The sequence below is a fragment of the Ovis aries genome, chromosome X (genome assembly GCF_016772045.2).
Source record: "Ovis aries strain OAR_USU_Benz2616 breed Rambouillet chromosome X, ARS-UI_Ramb_v3.0, whole genome shotgun sequence".
NCBI lineage: Eukaryota > Metazoa > Chordata > Mammalia > Artiodactyla > Bovidae > Ovis > Ovis aries.
In genome coordinates, this window is record NC_056080.1 from 50,624,426 (window position 1) to 50,642,460 (window position 18,035).

At 49.4% G+C, this 18,035-nt stretch overlaps 2 long non-coding RNA genes across 2 annotated transcripts; one reads left to right on the forward strand and one right to left on the reverse strand.

Annotated features, from left to right (window-relative positions):
* Positions 1 to 706: 706 nt before the first annotated feature.
* On the forward strand, positions 707 to 17,620 carry LOC114111342 (uncharacterized). Its single transcript, XR_009598819.1, has 3 exons — positions 707 to 896; positions 5,177 to 16,342; positions 17,301 to 17,620. It is a non-coding gene; the product is annotated as an uncharacterized LOC114111342 (long non-coding RNA).
* Positions 2,415 to 9,534, reverse strand: LOC121818363 (uncharacterized). Its single transcript, XR_006058408.2, has 3 exons — positions 9,344 to 9,534; positions 6,528 to 6,599; positions 2,415 to 3,445 (listed from the first exon to the last, which is right to left on the reverse strand). It is a non-coding gene; the product is annotated as an uncharacterized LOC121818363 (long non-coding RNA).
* Positions 17,621 to 18,035: the final 415 nt, after the last annotated feature.

Here is an 18,035-nt window from a genome sequence, read left to right on the forward strand (position 1 = left end):
TGCAGGGCAACCGGTAATGTGCCAGTAGCTGCATACTAGGGTGGTGGAAGACGGTGGGTTTCCCCCTGTGCTGTGGAATGCTCCGATGTAGAGGGAGCAGGTGCTGGTTCAGGAGAGAGGAATGATAACTGCAGGGGCAAAGTCCCTGAGAAGGTGCAAGGCATGGGATCCCGGGCAGAGGTGAGGGGCTGGGTGCACTCAGGAGCAGGCGTGGAGAGGGGCAGCAGAGTGCCAGGGCAGAAACATGCAGATCGGGACTGGGAAACTTGAGAAATCCCACCGGATTGCTTCGGTATTCTCCACGAATTATTGGCGGGTGGGGCTGGTGGTCATTAGCATGGAGGAATGTTAGGAGTGTGTAGTGCACGGGTGTAGCTAGGTGACCGTGAAACTGAACAGCGGTCTACTCCGGCCATGGATTTAAGATAAAACACTTCTGTAAAGTTGTAAAGTTTTCTCCTCGATGCTCAGGTGCTCAGACACAGGGAGGCAGTGGGCAGGCAGGAGGGTGCAAGGAGCACAAGAGGGGCGTTTGTCGGGGAGAGGTGTGTTTGCGGGGGACAGCTTCCAGCCCTGGCTCAGCCCATCCAGGAGGGGCCTGGCGCATGGTGTGAAAGGACGCGCGGTCGGTGAGCTGGGTCTCCAGGAGGCTGTGGCCCTAGTGCGAGGGAGCTGGAGGATATGACGTCACGTTGAGGGTGATGACAGGGAGGAATGCTGGAACCAGGACACCACGAGGGGCGCGGTCTTTCCTGATGCCCGGGGCGGGACCGTGGGCAGAGGGATGCTCGGGTGGGGAGGAAGGGAGCATCGCTAAGGACGGAGAGTCTCCGGGGTGACCGGGTGAGCCTCGTGGGCACTGAGGACGGATCAGAAGAGTGAGGCCTGAGAGAACAGTGAGTGTACCACGGGAGGGACGCGGTCACAGGCCGGGGGTGGGAGGGAGGAGAATGGACAGGGGACTTGTAACGTTCCCGCACGTGGGGGGCTTCGGCAGTGGGCGACAGGACCCGGACGTCACCGGTCAGGTTCTTCAGTGGAGAGTTCGAAACCCGGTCCCAGAGAAATCTCCCAGCCGGCCAGGGCCAGGAGACGGGCACCGGCCTCACTGGGTTGCTGCGCGCAGGCCCAGAGCCAGCCAATCGGAGTGCAGCCCCGCCCGCCAAGCGCTGGATCTTCCCGGACACCCTGACTTCCTGCCCGTGTTGCTATGGTTCCGCGGACGGCTGGTTGTCCGGGGGTGGTTTGGCCGGACCCCTTCGAGAGAGTCCCTCCCTTTCTCTGGTCCTTACGGGCATCCCCCTTAACTTTAGCATCCAGGCTGTCCAGTCCTCTGCGCGAAAACCCAGCAGAAACGATGAATCTTCTTCCGGGCTTGCGGCGTTTTGGTTTCTGTGGCCTGCAGGTGGCAGTGTTGCTCCACAGTGTCGCCGGGCCGGTTTTTCCTCCGCCCTTCGCGCTTTAATAAAATGACAGGAAGCCTTTTGCCACAAGCGGCAGCTGGTTTCCTTTGGTTTGGTTTTCCTTCGCTTGTGCCGGTTGGCTGATTCAAAGTGCATCTGACCATTCAGAGAGCCCGTTGTGAGAACTTTCGCCGGACCCATTGACACTTAAAATTACAATAAAACAATATAAGCGGACATAGTGAATGAGAGTGGACGGAGTGGTTACCCTTGTCTTGCTTCGGATCCTTGAGGAATTCCTGTACGTTTAAAGAGAACTTTTTTATGACAGTGAGTTTTGACTTGAAAATCATTACGTGAAGTGCAAATGAAAGTGGCTCAGACGTGTCTGTTTCTTTAAGACCCCTTGGACTCTAGCCAGCCAGGCTCCCCTGCCCTTGGGATTCTCCAGGCAAGAATAATGGAGTGGGTCGCCATTTCCTTCTCCAGAGGATCTTGCCAACCCAGCGATTGAATCTGGCTGTCCTGCACTGCAGGCTGACTCCTTACCATCTGAGCCACCTACAATAATAACATGACAGGGAAAGTGCCAAGCCAAGATCCTGCGGGGTAATTGATGCTGCTATTACTGCCCTCATTTTATGCCTTTGGGACCTGTGGCTCACAGAAGAATCAGCTCTCCAGGTTCTCAGGGTTCCTCAGAGAGTGTCCCTATGTTCAGGTCTCAAGTCTGTCAGATTGAAGTTTGCACACTGGTTTGTAGGCTACATTCCCCTCCCCAGTGGAAGAGTGACATAAAATGCTCACTGGGATTGAGGGTAAGACAGCCTGCAATGCTGCGAAAGACTGAGGGCAGGAGGAGAAGGGGATGACAGAGGACGAGATGGTTGGCTGGCATCACTGATTCAGTGGACATGAGTCTGAGCAAGCTCCGGGAGATGGTGAAGGACAGGGAAGCCTCCTGACCTGCTGCATGCAGTCCATGGGGTCGCAAGAGTCGGACACGACCGATGGACTGAAAAACAATAACATATTTATTACAATGAGATACTAAATGAGAGGGGTCGTGAGGGAAAGTACATAGAAAACGACTCATCTACTCTATAAAGATTATGACATACACATTTATAGTGCAAAGCACCTGGAAGTAATCAGCTGTTATGGAGCATGAGTTGCTCAGCTCACTGCTAGGTGGGTCAGTGAAAGTGAAGTCGCTCAGTCATTTCCACTCTTTGCGACCCCGTGGACTGTAGCCCACCAGGCTCCTCCGTCCATGGGATTCTCCAGGCAAGAATACTGGAGTGGGTTGACATTTCCTTCTCCAGGGGAATCTTCCCAACCCAGGGATCGAACCTGGGGTCCCGCATTGCAGGCAGATGCTTTAACCTCTGAGCTACCTGGGAAGCCCAGAGGTGGGTCAGGAAGGGACTGTAATCCGGAGTCCACTGACAGAGAAGAAGGCACCATAGTGACCCAAAATAACCGTCTTGTTGGGGCCAGGTTGGACAGAACCCGGACATCAGGGATCAGTTCCCTCAGTGGAAAGTTCCAAACAGCTTCGGGGAGAAATCTTCCAGCAGAGGCAGGCTGGGAGACTGGCACTGACCTCACTGCTCCCCTGGGCAGGCCCAGAACCAGCCCTCAGCAACTCCGGATCTTCCTGGATGTCCTGACTTCTTGCCGGCCTCGCTGTGGTTCTGTGGGCGAGTCGAGCGGAACTCGCGGGGTCCAGGGGTGGTAGCCCCGGCCTCTTGGAGAGGTTCCCGTTTTCTGGTTCTCAGGGGCATCCCCCATAAATCCTCTGCTCCATAACCAAGCAAGAAGGGTCGGTTTTCATCCAGGCTTGGTGGCATTTTGGTTTCTGTGGTCTGCAGGGGGCAGTGCTGCCCCGTGGAGCGGCTTGCCCGTTTCCCCCCGCCCTTCCGCGTTGAAAAAAGTTCTGGAAGCCTTTTGCGGTCAGCAGTGACGGATTTTTTTTCTAGGCTTGCCCAGTTGGCTGGTTCCAAGTGCTGAGAAAAATGCTGAGACACACATTAAGCAAACTGAAAATTTAACAACAAAGAGAAAATATTAAGCAGGTCAAGGGAAAAGTAGCAAATAACATAAGTGGAATCCTCATAATATTATCAGCTGATTTCTCCGCAGAAACTCTGCAGGCCAGAAGAGAGTGGCATGATATACTTAAAGTGGTGAAAGGGAAAAACCTACAACCAAAAATACTCTACCAAGCAAGGCTCTACTTCAGATTCAACAGAGAAATCAAAACACAATCAAAGGCTCAGGGAATTCAACACTACCACACCAGCTTTACAACAAAGACTAATGTAACATCTCTAGGCAAGAACAAAATGAAAGACCAATGGAACACAATAGGAAGCCCAGAGATAGACCCATGCACCTATGGGGCACCTCATCTATACTCAAGGAAGTAAGAATGTACAATGGAGAAAAGACAGCATCTTCAATAAGTGGTGCTGTGAAAATTAGACAGGAACATGTAAAAGAATAAAATTAGAATACTTCCTAACACCACAGGGTGGGGGGGGACCCTCAAAATTCAAAATCAATTAAAGACCAAATATGAGGCCAGATGCTATAAAACTCTTAGAGGAAAACATAGGGAGAACACTCTAACAAAAAATTTAGCAATATTCTCTTTCCATTCAATTCAGTTGCTCAGTCGTGTCTGACTCTTTGCGACCCCCTGAATCGCATCACGCCAGGCCTCCCTGTCCATCACCAACTCCTGGAGTACACTCAGATTCAAGTTCATCGAGTTAGTGATGCCTTCCAGCCATCTCATCCTCTCTTGTCCCCTTCTCCTCCTGCCCCCAATCCCTCCCAGCATCAGAGTCTTCCAGTGAGTCAACTCTTCGCATGAGGAGGCCAGAGTACTGGAGTTTCAGCTTTAGCATCATTCCTTCCAAAGAAATCCCAGGGCTGATCTTCAGAATGAACTGGTTGGATTTCCTTGCAGTCCAAGGGATTCTCAAGAGTCTTCTCCAACACCACAGTTCAAAAGCATCAATTCTTCGGTGCTCTGCCTTCTTCACAGTCCAACTCTCACATCCATACATGACTTCTGGAAAAACCATAGCCTTGACTAGACTTAGTCGGCAAAGTAATGTCTCTGCTTTTGAATGTGCTATCTAGGTTAGTCATAACTTTTCTTCCAAGGAGTAAGCATCTTTTAATTTCATAGCTACAGTCACCATCTGCAGTGATTTTGGAGCCCTCCGAAATAAAGTCTGACACTGTTTCCACTGTTTCCTCATCTATTTCCCATGAAGTGATGGGACCGGATGCCATCATTTCTGAATGTTGAGCTTTAAGCCAACTTTGTCACTCTCCTCTTTCACTTTCATCAAGAGGCTTTTAGTTCCTCTTCACTTTCTGCCATAAGGGTGGTGTCATCTGCATATCTGAGGTTATTGATATTTCTCCCGGCAATCTTGATTCCAGCTTGTGTTTCTTCCACCCAGCGTTTCTCATGATGTACTCTGCATATAAGTTAAATAAGCAGGGTGCCTTGACGTACTCATTTTCCTATTTGCTTCCTGACCTGCATACAGATTTCTCAAGAGGCAGGTCAGGTGGTCTGTATTCCCATCTCTTTCAGAATTTTCCAGAGTTTGTTGTGGTCCACACAGTCAAAGGCTTTGGCATAGTCAATAAAGCAGAAATAGATGTTTTCTGGAACTCTCTTGCTTTTTCCATGATCCAGCGGATGTTAGTAATTTGATCTCTGTTTCCTCTGCCTTTTATAAAACCAGATTGAACATCAGGAAGTTCACGGTTCACGTATTGCTGAAGCCTGGCTTGGAGAATTTTGAGCATTACTGTACTAGCATGTGAGATGAGTACAATTGTGCAGTAGACGCTGAAGAAGCTGAAGTTGAACGGTTCTATGAAGACCTATAAGACCTTTTAGAACTTACACCTAAAAGTAGGAAGTCAAGAAACCCCTGGAGTAACAGGCAAATTGGCCTTGAAATGTGGAATGGAGCAGGGCAAAGACTAATAGAGTTTTGCCAAGAAAATGCACTGGTCATAGCAAACTCCCTCTTCCAACATCACAAAAGAAGACTCTACACATGGACACCACCAGATGGTCAACACCGAAATCAGATTGATTATATTCTTTGCAGCCAAAGATGGAGAATCGCTATATAGTCAACAAAACAAGACCAGGAGCTGACTGGCTCAGATCATGAACTCCTTATTACCAAATTCAGACTTAAATTGTAGAAAGTAGAGAAAACCGCTAGACCATTCAGGTATGACCAAAATCAAATCCCTTATGATTATACAATGGAAGTGAAAAATAGATTTAATGGACTAGATCTGATAGACAGAGTGCCTGATGAACTATGGAATGAGGTTCCTGACATTGTACAGGAGACAGGGATCAAGACCATCCCCAAGAAAAAGAAATGCAAAAAAGCAAAATGGATGTCTGGGGAGGCCTTACAAAAAGCTGTGAAAAGAAGAGAAGCGAAAAGCAAAGGAGAAAAGGAAAGATATAAGCATCCCAATGCAGAGTAGCAAGAAGAGATAAGAAAGCCTTCTTTATCAAAAAAAAAAAAAAAAAAAGAAAGCCTTCTTCAACGATCAATGCAAAGAAATCCAGGAAAACAACACAATGGGAAAGACTAGAGATCTCTTCAAGAAAATTAGAGATACCAAGGGAACATTTCATGCAAAGGTGGGCTCGATAAAGGACAGAAATGGTATGGACCTAACAGAAGCAGAAGATATTAAGAAGAGGTGGCAAGAATACACAGAAGAACTGTACAAAAAGATCTTCACGACCCGGATAATCACGATGGTGTGATCACTCATCTAGAGCCAGACATCCTGGAATGTGAAGTCAAGTGGGCCTTAGAAAGCATCACTACCTACAAAGCTAGTGGAGGTGATTGAATTCCAGTTCAGCTATTTCAAATCCTGAAAGATCATGCTGTGAACTTGCTACACTCAATATGCCAGCAAATTTGGAAAACTCAGTAGTGGCCACAGGACTGGAAAAGGTCAGTTTTCATTCCAATCCCAAAGAAAGGCAATGCCATAGAATGCTCAAACTAAAAAATAAAAAATAAAGAAATAGGACCTAATTATACTTACAGTATTTTCACAGCAGGTTCAGTTCAGTTCAGTTGCTTACTCCAGTCCGACTCTTTTACACAGCAAAGGAAACTATAAACAAGGTGAAAGACAACCCTCAGAATGGCAGAAAACAATTGCAAATGAAGCAACTGAAAAAGAATTAATCTCAAAAATATACAATCATTTCATTCAGCTCAATATCAGAAATATAAACCACCCAATCAAGAAATGGGCAGATCTAAAACAGACATTTTTCCAAAGAAGACATATGGATGGTCAACAAACACATGAAAAGAAGTGCAACACTGCTCTTTATTAGTGAAATGCAATTCAAAAGTACAAGGAGGTATCATCTCTTCAGAATGGCCACCATCAACAAATCTACAAACCCTAAATGCCTCACAGGATGTGGTGAAAAGGGAATCCTCTAGCACTGTTGGTGGGTAAGTAAATCCATACATCCACTATGGAGAACGGTATGGAGATTCCTAAAGAAACTGGAAATAAAACTACCACATTAAACAGCAATCCCAAGATTGCTACTTTTACCTTAAAGTGCTTAATAGCTTCTCTTTGTTGGTAATTTTTCAGTTTGCTTAATTCAAGGTTTTTTCAACCTGGCCGGGCGGGGAAGAAACGGGCAAGCGACTGGGCGGAGCAACACTGCCCCCTGCAGACCACAGAAACCAAAATGCCAGCAAGCCCGGAGGAAAATCATTCCGGCTCGGTTTTCCAGCAGAGGACTTATGGGGGTGCCCCTGAGGACCAGAGACAGAAAGGGAACCTCGCGCAGGGGCCCCGGTTAACCATCCCTGGACCGCCCGAGTTCCGCTGGACTCGCCCACAGAACCACAGCGAGGCGGGCAAGAAGTCAGGACTTCCAGGAAGATCCGGAGTTGCTGAGGGCTTGTTCTGGGCCTTCCCCGGGGAGCAGTGAGGTCAGTGCCAGTATCCCAGCCTGCGTCTGCTGGAAGATTTCTCCCCGAAACTGTTTGGAACTCTCCACTGAGGGAACTGATCCCTGATGTCGGGGTCCTGTCCAACCTGGCCCCAACAAGATGGTTATTTTGGGTCACTTTTCTCTGTCAGTGGACTCTGGCAGTGGACTCTGGATTAAAGTCCCTTCTTGACCCACATTGCAGTGAGCTGAGCAACTCATGCTCCATAACAGCTGATTACTTCCAGGTGCTTTGCACTATAAATGTGTTATGTCATAATCCTGATAGAGTGGATGAGTCGTTTTCTATGTACTTTCCCTCACGCCCCCTTTCATTTAGTATCTCATTGTAACAAATATGCTATTGTTGGTTTTCAGACCATCGGTCGTGTCCGACTCTTTGCGACCCATGGACTGCAAGCAGCACGTCAGGAGGCTTCCCTGTCCTTCACCATCTCCCGGAGCTTGCTCAGACTCATGTCCATTGCGTCAGTGATGCCATCCAACCATCTCGTCACTGTCATCCCCTTCTCCTGCCCTCAGTCTTTCGCAGCATTGCAGGCTGTCTTACCCTCAATCCCAGTGAGCATTTTATGTCACTCTTCCACTGGGGAGGGGAATGTAGCCTACAAACCAGTGTGCAAACTTCAATCTGACAGACTTGAGACCTGAACATAGGGACACTCTCTGAGGAACCCTGAGAACCTGGAGAGCTGATTCTTCTGTGAGCCACAGGTCCCAAAGGCATAAAATGAGGGCAGTAATAGCAGCATCAATTACCCAGCAGGATCTTGGCTTGGCACTTGTCCCTGTCATGTTATTATTGTAGGTGGCTCAGATGGTAAGGAGTCAGCCTGCAGTGCAGGACAGCCAGATTCAATCGCTGGGTTGGCAAGATCCTCTGGAGAAGGAAATGGCGACCCACTCCATTATTCTTGCCTGGAGAATCCCAAGGGCAGGGGAGCCTGGCTGGCTAGAGTCCAAGGGGTCTTAAAGAAACAGACACGTCTGAGCCACTTTCATTTGCACTTCACGTAATGATTTTCAAGTCAAAACTCACTGTCATAAAAAAGTTCTCTTTAAACATACAGGAATTCCTCAAGGATCCGAAGCAAGACAAGGGTAACCACTCCGTCCACTCTCATTCACTATGTCCGCTTATATTGTTTTATTGTAATTTTAAGTGTCAATGGGTCCGGCGAAAGTTCTCACAACGGGCTCTCTGAATGGTCAGATGCACTTTGAATCAGCCAACCGGCACAAGCGAAGGAAAACCAAACCAAAGGAAACCAGCTGCCGCTTGTGGCAAAAGGCTTCCTGTCATTTTATTAAAGCGCGAAGGGCGGAGGGAAAACCGGCCCGGCGACACTGTGGAGCAACACTGCCACCTGCTGGCCACAGAAACCAAAACGCCGCAAGCCCGGAAGAAGATTCATCGTTTCTGCTGGGTTTTCGCGCAGAGGACTGGACAGTGAGGACGCGAAAGTTAAGGGGGATGCCCGTAAGGACCAGAGAAAGGAAGGGACTCTCTCGAAGGGGTCCGGCCAAACCACCCCCGGACAGCCAGCCGTCCGCGGAACCATAGCAACACGGGCAGGAAGTCAGGGTGTCCGGGAAGATCCGGCGCTTGGCGGGCGGGGCTGCACTCCGATTGGCTGGCTCTGGGCCTGCGCGCCGCAACCCAGTGAGGCCGGTGCCCGTCTCCTGGCCCTGGCCGGCTGGGAGATTTCTCTGGGACCGGGTTTTGAACTCTCCACTGAAGAACCTGACCGGTGACGTCCGGGTCCTGTCGCCCACTGCCGAAGCCCCCCACGTGCGGGAACGTTACAAGTCCCCTGTCCATTCTCCTCCCTCCCACCCCCGGCCTGTGACCGCGTCCCTCCCGTGGTACACTCACTGTTCTCTCAGGCCTCACTCTTCTGATCCGTCCTCAGTGCCCACGAGGCTCACCCGGTCACCCCGGAGACTCTCCGTCCTTAGCGATGCTCCCTTCCTCCCCACCCGAGCATCCCTCTGCCCACGGTCCCCGCCCCGGGCATCAGGAAAGACCGCGCCCCTCGTGGTGTCCTGGTTCCAGCATTCCTCCCTGTCATCACCCTCAACATGACGTCCTGTCCTCCAGCTCCCTCGCACTAGTGCCAGTGCACTGATGCCACAACCTCCTGGAGACCCAGCTCACCGACCGCGCGTCCTTTCACACCATGCGCCAGGCCCCTCCTGGATGGGCTGAGCCAGGGCTGGAAGCTGTCCCCCGCAAACACACCTCTCCCCGACAAACGCCCCTCTTGTGCTCCTTGCACCCTCCTGCCTGCCCACTGCCTCCCTGTGTCTGAGCACCTGAGCATCGAGGAGAAAACTTTACAACTTTACAGAAGTGTTTTATCTTAAATCCATGGCCGGAGTAGACCGCTGTTCAGTTTCACGGTCACCTAGCTACACCCGTGCACTACACACTCCTAACCTTCCTCCATGCTAATGACCACCAGCCCCACCCGCCAATAATTCGTGGAGAATACCGAAGCAATCCGGTGGGATTTCTCAAGTTTCCCAGTCCCGATCTGCATGTTTCTGCCCTGGCACTCTGCTGCCCCTCTCCACGCCTGCTCCTGAGTGCACCCAGCCCCTCACCTCTGCCCGGGATCCCATGCCTTGCACCTTCTCAGGGACTTTGCCCCTGCAGTTATCATTCCTCTCTCCTGAACCAGCACCTGCTCCCTCTACATCGGAGCATTCCACAGCACAGGGGGAAACCCACCGTCTTCCACCACCCTAGTATGCAGCTACTGGCACATTACCGGTTGCCCTGCAAAGCAAAACTGCTCAAATTCTGCTGAGAGATTCTCTCCTCAGCCCCCTTCCATGGAGCTTCTTTCCCAGTACCTCCACTGGAACTAGTCTCGTCATGACCATCATTAATATCCATACTTCCTGATCCCACAGACACTCTTCAGTGCTCATCTTAGGCAACATCTCAGGCACCTTTGGCATATTTGACTCTTGTGTTCTTTATCCCTCTGTTTTTCTATAGATCAGGGGCGTGGGGCTTATGTGACAACAGCGTCTCCTAGATGTACTCGGCAAGGTACACATTCTACACTATGCCCCCTTTGACCTGGATGTTGTATGGGAAGTCATGGGTCAAATGAAAGACAAGCCAAGGAAAAGAGCATCCCAGTCACTGTGGGGGAACGGCCCACAGAGGCAGTGGCAGGCAGAGGTGAGACAGCTCAGACAAGGGCGGTGTGACAAGAAATGAAGAGGAACTCCAGGGAAAGGAGGATTCCACCCCATTCACACTTGGGACTCACAGGGGGCAGACTGTACAATGACTCAACGGAGTCTTTGGGCAGAAGGGTGGCTGCAGTTTAGGAATTTCGTTTTCTGGAGCTGATCTTGGTTCCTGCTGCGGTGCAGGTGAGATCCAAGGGAGGGCTCTGCATCACCCGAGGGAGAAATGTGGAAAGGGACTGAATCCAGACAAAGCCTAAGCAGGCGATGGGCTAGGGGACCTCGAGGCTGAGGCTGAGGAGTGGACGTCGTGCCAAGGGATGGGCTGGATGATCAGACCCAGATTCAGAGGGGTCTGCAGATGCCAGCAGGTTGGCTGAGGCTCAGTCAGCCAGGGAGTACTGGGCCCACAGCAAGAGGAGGGAGACAAAAACACCAGTTTAACGCCCCCCGCCCCCGGCGGGTGGTGCAGGTCAGCATCACCAGGTGGAGCCAGGAGAGGAGAGCACACCCTGCGAGCACACAGCCCACTGCTCCCAATACCATGCATCTTTGGTTCCTTTCAAGCCATGCTTCTTGAAAGTATAGACACCAGGACCATCCTTATCTGGTTACCTCTCGATTCCTCCGCCATGTACCCATCCACAGAACATCCCCTTGCTAACGCCTCCCAAGAGCTCCATGGGCCAAACCATAGTACCCAGAGCTGTATTGGCCACGGACACATTCCATTTTCAAACCACTTTTCCTTGGTCAGAGTCTGTGACAGCAGCCCACCCTGGCTTTTCCCCTACCTCTCAGTCCATTACTTCTAAGTCTCCTTGTCGGTCCATTTACTTTGATCCCCTCCTAAATCTTGGGCTTTGTTTTCCTCTGGTTTCCAACCTCTGCCCTGTGCTCTTCCACTCCATACATGATCCTTGGGTGACCACGTCACCCCCCAGAGCTTTTACCCATCTGACTTGTTTTCATCAGTATCCCCTTGTATGCTGTTGCCTTTTCCTATCACTACATCTACCTAGGACATCTCAGCTGGGCCCCAGATTCGCCAGAGGCTGAGACGCATGGGGCATCTGCACTCCGATGTCGCATAAGCCCTGCAGGCCTGCTAGTAGCCCCAGGACAACGTTTCCTGTCTCATGGATGGGCACCGCCATCCACCCAGTTCCTTAAACCACAATCCCGGGCATGCTGCTGGGTGTGAGCTTCACTGTGCAGTGACTCCCCTGGAGCTGCACCTGAGATCTTCCTGTTGCCACAGGTGGGGATCCGATCCTCTCAGAGGCCCTGTTCCTGCAGACACGCTCTGAAGGTGTCCAGAGCACGGGCCATCACCCTCTTTTGGATCTCCGAGAGAACCCGGGCACTGTAATGCACCTGAGAGGTTGAAAGCCCTGTCTTTAAGAAGATGAGGAGTCAGGACACAGCAGTGCAAGCCCATCACTGGGGAATGTGCCAAAGAATATCTGGAAGAGATCCCTAAAGAACGTTTAGGGAGGTGGGTCTTCATGGGTGTGCACCAAACAAGGGATTGCTTAACTGTATTTTTCCCAATGAGCATCCTCTTCCGATTTGGTCTTCATCTGAGTGCGGGAGTTAATTTGATAACACAGGAAACAGTTTAAAATGGCAACTGAGCACAGGCAGCAGATATGCTGACAGTCGATCCTGCTGCATCAGCATCCACAGCTACAAGTCTCAGCCATCTTTAATCTTTGACGCACTATTCTGATCTGTCGAATGAAGTTATCTCCACAGTGTTTTAGAAATATATTCAACTAACTAGGCACAAGGGATGCTGAAAAGAACTAAAAGATACTGAGTTTCACTAACAACAGCAGGGTTTTAACTGTAAAACGTTGGATTCAGGAACATGCAGCAGAGCAAGCACAAGGTCAGTTTTCAAACTAGTATTAATTTGGGCAAGTCGTCCCTTTCCTCAGCCTAAGATAGCTGTCAAGCATAGCGGGTCATGATGAAAAGCTGCTTTCGCTGTAGAGAGGAGTCGCAAATTTTTGATCTTCGATTTCCTCCTGTAAGAATGGGTTCTGTTTCGACAGCTGCAAGCTCGGCTTTCAGAAGAGAACTTTTTCAGATAATGCTCAGGCCAGGGCTGCATTCCAGACCTACTACTTCAGACTCTCTGGGGCTGTCCTGCCAGCATCGGCTCTCCTAAAGCCTCTCCAGGGGGGGATTTGATGCACAGTTTAGGTTGAGAAGCAAAAATCGCATGATGCTTCAACCGTCCTGGTTTTAAATAGAATCCTGAACTGAAGAGCCATGTTTGCTACTAAAGACGTTAAAAAACATTTTTTAAATTATGTGTCTTCCCTTCTGAGCAGCATTTTGCCATATTTATTCACAGCCGTATTTAGAACAATTTCAATGACTCAGTGGTGTGTTATGCCCTCAAGTCCCCTTCCTTACCAGACACTCAGGCAGATGGAGGGGAGGGAACACACCTCAGTCCTGATGGCTGAAGGAGGATGGATGGAGTTCCACTGTCTTGGTTACTGTTCTGCTGAGCATCCCTCCTGGGTTGCTGAGCTAGAGCAGGGGGCCTCACACCAGGCTAAAGGTGTGCCTGTGAACAGAGGTTGGAGCTAAGGGCTGAGATCCGTTACTGAATCTGGGAAACGGAAGCTGGGTCCACGTGATTTGAGAAGAATGGGAAAACAACGAAGTAGAATTTCAGATGCAGGGTGGCTTCTGGGAGCCTGTCCAGAGCCACTGACTTGTGGTCACCCAACGGGTGCCTGTGTGTAAACACAGAGACACACTAGACGTGTGCGCTCACGGGGGCTTCTGTCCTGACGTGCACGGCGACTGTCTCTGGAGGGAGCATCTAGCACATGTGGAGGAGGCCGGACCCAGGACGTGGAAGGAGCGGGGGCGCTCCCCACTGTTACAGAAGCAATGGCACATCTTTCCCCACATGTCTCACCTGCACATCTGCATTACCTTCCTAAACTGCTTTACTGAGGTGTGATCACATACCACAAATCACACCCATCACTTCCAGGGCAGTGACTTTTAGCAACTTCACACACTGGTGCAACCACTGCCACAGTGCAGTTGTGGAACCCTGCCAGCACCACGAAAAGGGTCCGTGTACCCATCAGCAGTCGATCCCCAAGAGGACCTGCACGCCCAGGCACCCTCTCATCTAATTTCTGTCTCTGTAGATTTGCCCTTTGCGGGCATTTCATATCAACGGACTCCTGCAGGAAGTGGCCTTTTGTGTCTGGGTTTTTCACTTAGCACAGTGCTTTGGAGGCTCACCCATGTGGCAGCAGAAAGCAGAATTGAATCACTTTTCATCCATCTATGCTATTCCACTGAATGGCTACAGAATACTCTGTTTACCCCTCTCCAGCTGACAGACTTTTAGGCTGCTCCACTATTTGGAGATTACAAACAGCACTGCTGTGAAAGACATCTAAGGACAAGTGTTTGTGTGGACATGGGTTTCATTTCTCATTTCCCCATGATTTCCTTTCTTCTCTTGCACGGTGCACAGGCTACACCCTTCAGTCGGTGTGGAACAGAGGTGGTTGAAGCAGACCTCCTATCCTGGTCTGGATCTCAAGAGGCAAGCATGCACTCAGACTCTACTAGATGTGATGTGACGAGAGCTGGATGTTTCTCGGGGATGTTCTTCAGCACTACCACGACAATCCCTTCTATCCCGAGATGGTTGACCATGTTTATTGATTTAGTTATTTACTTATTTGTCATGAACGGGTCTTGAACTGTGTCAAATTGCTTTTTCTTTGTCTGTCAAGATGACAGGTGGTTTCCGTCCTTCATTATATCAATACGCTGTTTGCCATAACTGAAGGTGAGTGTTGGTCCAGTACTGCAATCCTGGGAAAGATCTCACACAGCCCTTTGCAAAATGTTTCTCGATTTGGTTTGCACATACGGGGTTGAGGGTGTATGCATCGCTATTCATGACAGATATGGGTCTGTAGCTTTCTGGAGATGGTAAGTCTGGCTTTGGTACTGGGGTTAATACTGGGCTTATAGGATGAATTAGGAAACGTTCCCTCCTCCCTCCTGTCTATTCAGGAAGAATCTGTGAAGGATGGGTGCTATTTCTTCTTTAAACATTTGACAGATTTCACTGATGAAACCAGGAGGCCCAGGACTTCCCTTTGTGGGAAGGTCTTTAAATGAATGGTTCAGTATCATTGCTTGCTACAGGTACATTCAGATTTGTTATTTGGCCACTGCATTTAAGCCAACTCCCATCCAGGATTCTCTGGCCTGTTGGTTCCTAAGGCTCGGTCTCCGGCCTAGAATTTGACGTGCTGCACATCTCTGCCCATCACCGGATTCTGGCTCCTACTCTGTAACTGGGGAGAGTATGCTGCTCAGAAGTGACCCCCAGATCACCAACGCCCAATGGGCAGGTTGGGGATACAGACTTTGAGGTGGGGAGGGGGTGGCACAGCTGATATCCTCATTTGCAACCGCCTATCCATCCTCTGGGCGCCCTCATGCAGGCTGTGGGTAATTCTGCAGTTGGGACTGGCACAGCAAGGACCCAGAGTACCCTGTCCCCTCCCCCGCCATGTCCATTTCATCTACCCTGCTCCTTGTCATTCTTCTCGTCTCCTAGCAACGCAGCCTCACGGGGGATCAGTGAGGCACTCGCCACCACATCTAAGGGTGTCAGATCTCCTCTCTGCTTAATGACTCAACCTCGAGGACAGGGACTGGCCATGCAATTCCTCCTCACTTCTCCATCTCAACAGCCAGCCTGGCATGGCATGGAGGGGATGTAACATATACAGTGAAAACCTTCATGATTGCCTAAATGAGGGACTGTGGATGGCAGGATCGACCTGGGTTGGTTGCTGGAGTGAGCCCATCGCATCCCACCCTGGGGATCTTGCCCCAGGCGGGGATGACCATCCCTGCCCCAGTGCACTGTGGCTAGGCATCAGGGACGTACCTTATCCAGACTTGGTGTGCCACCAGCTGTGGACGGACACTGAAGTCACCGGGTCTTCCTACGTCACCCCAGCCTTTATGGAGGGTACAGTTGGGGATGCCCTGTCAGAAATAAACCTGCGCTTCATATGGCCTGGCTTATTAGTCTATGACAAAGGAGCCAAGAACATCCATCACGGAAAATGCTGTCTCTTCAATCAATCGTTATGGAAACCTGGACCCACTTTTTTCACACAGCATTCAAAAATAAACCACAACAACAGAAGATTAAAGATGAAATTGCTAGAACTTAAACCATAAAGCTCCTAGAAGAAGATGTAGGCAGTATGCTCGTTGACATAGGTCTTAGCAATAGTTTTTTTGATATGTCTCCTCAGGCAAGAGCAACGAAATCAGAAAGAAACAAATGGGAGTTCATCAAACGAAAAAGCTTTTACACATCAAGGGAAACCATCAACAAAAGAAAAAGGCAACCTGCTGAGTGGGAGAAGATATGAGCAACTGACACACATCCGAAAAGAGGTAGATGTCCAAAATAGCTAAACGACTCATAGAATGTATTGGGAGAAACACCCAAAACCCGATTTTAAAATGGGGCAAAGCACTGAATAGACATTTCTGCAAAGACGAGATACAGATGGCTAATAGACATATGAAAAGATGCTCAACGTCTCCTCATCAGGGATTAGAAAATCAAGACCACAGTGAAGTACTTCCTCATACCTGTCAAGTAGCTCTTATCAAAAAGACAACAAGTAAGAAATGTTGGGGAGGAATGTAGAGAAAAGGAAACCCTCGTGCGGTGTTGGTGGAAATGTATATCGGTGCAGCCACTATGGAGACAATGAGGCTTTCCTCAAAAACTGAAAACAAGAACTACCATATGGTCCAGCAGTTCCACTTCTCGGTATTTTTCTCAAGAATAGAAGAAACACTAGTCACAAAAGATATATGTGCTCCTCTGTTCACTGAAGCATCATTTACAGCCAAGGGGAGCCAAGATAAGGAAGGAACCTAAGTGCCCATCGATAGATGAGTCAAAAAGGAAGAAATGGTGTACACACACACACACACACACACACACACACACACACACACACACAGAGTGGAATATTACTCAGCAATACAAAAAAGAATGAAATCTTGTCGTTGTCGACAACATGGATGGACCTAGAGGGTGTTATGCCAAGTAAAACTAGGCACACAGAGAAAGACAAATACCACACCATTTTATTTACATGTGGAACCGCAGAAACAAAATAAGAGAACACAGGAAACAAGACAGAAATAGAGTCAGAGACACAGAGAACAAACTGGTGGTTACCAGAGGAGGAGGGAGTAGGGAGATGTGTAGAACAGGGAAGGGATTAGGAGACACAAACTTCCAGTTGTAAAATAAGTCATGGGAACGGAATGTACATACAGGGAATATAGTCAATAACCTTGTCAGAAATCTCTGTGGTGACACATGGTAACCAAGCTTATCATAGCAATTCATTTCACAATGTTTAAAAATATGGAATCACTCTGTTGTGCACTTGAAACAAATATAATATCATATGTCAATTTTGGGCCTCCCCCGTGTTTCAGCAGTAAAGAATCCTCCTGCAATGCTGGAGCTGCAGGAGGCATGGGGTGGACTCCTGGCTTGGGAAGATCCCCTGGAGGAGGGCATGGCAACCCACTCCAGTATTCTTGCCTGCAGAATCCCATGGACAGAGGAGCCTGGCGGGCTACAGCCATGCGGTCGCAAAGAGTTGGACATGGCTGATGTGACTTAACCTGCACACATGCATGGCAACTTTACTGAAGAAATAAAGAGTGGGGGCTCTGAATGGAGGATGCCGAGGTTTGTGGGTCACTTTTCCTCTGGCGGCCTATGTGACTCTGGGCCATCCCCCTAACTTCCCTGTCCTCTGCTTTCTCACCTCATCAATTAGGGTTGAACTCTTCCAAAATGATGGGTCTTTGAAGGAGGAGTAAATAAGGTGACAGAATATATATTGAATGTGGTCTGATACCTCGTAAAGGATGAACAACCTTGAAATGCCATGTTAGCCCAGCTAAACGTGCCCACACTGACTAAATTCATGCCTCTGAGTTTCAGGAAGAAAAGCTCCCTTGGAGCTGGGAGACAAGTCTTGCAAGATGGATTGAGCTCTGAAGCTCTCTGATGAGATCACAAGTTCAGACTCCAATAAATATACCTGTTCTCAAGTGCCTCTGTCTGCAGAAGACTCGTGGATTTCTGCAGAAATATAGCTCTGGGGGATATCTGCGAGCACAGACTGACAGACAGCAGAATTTATTTTCACTTCTGAAGAATCTCACAGGCACTTGCTGGCTACACAACACTGGGCTCTGAGTGTGGGGAGGAAAAGTACATTTCATCACTCATGTCT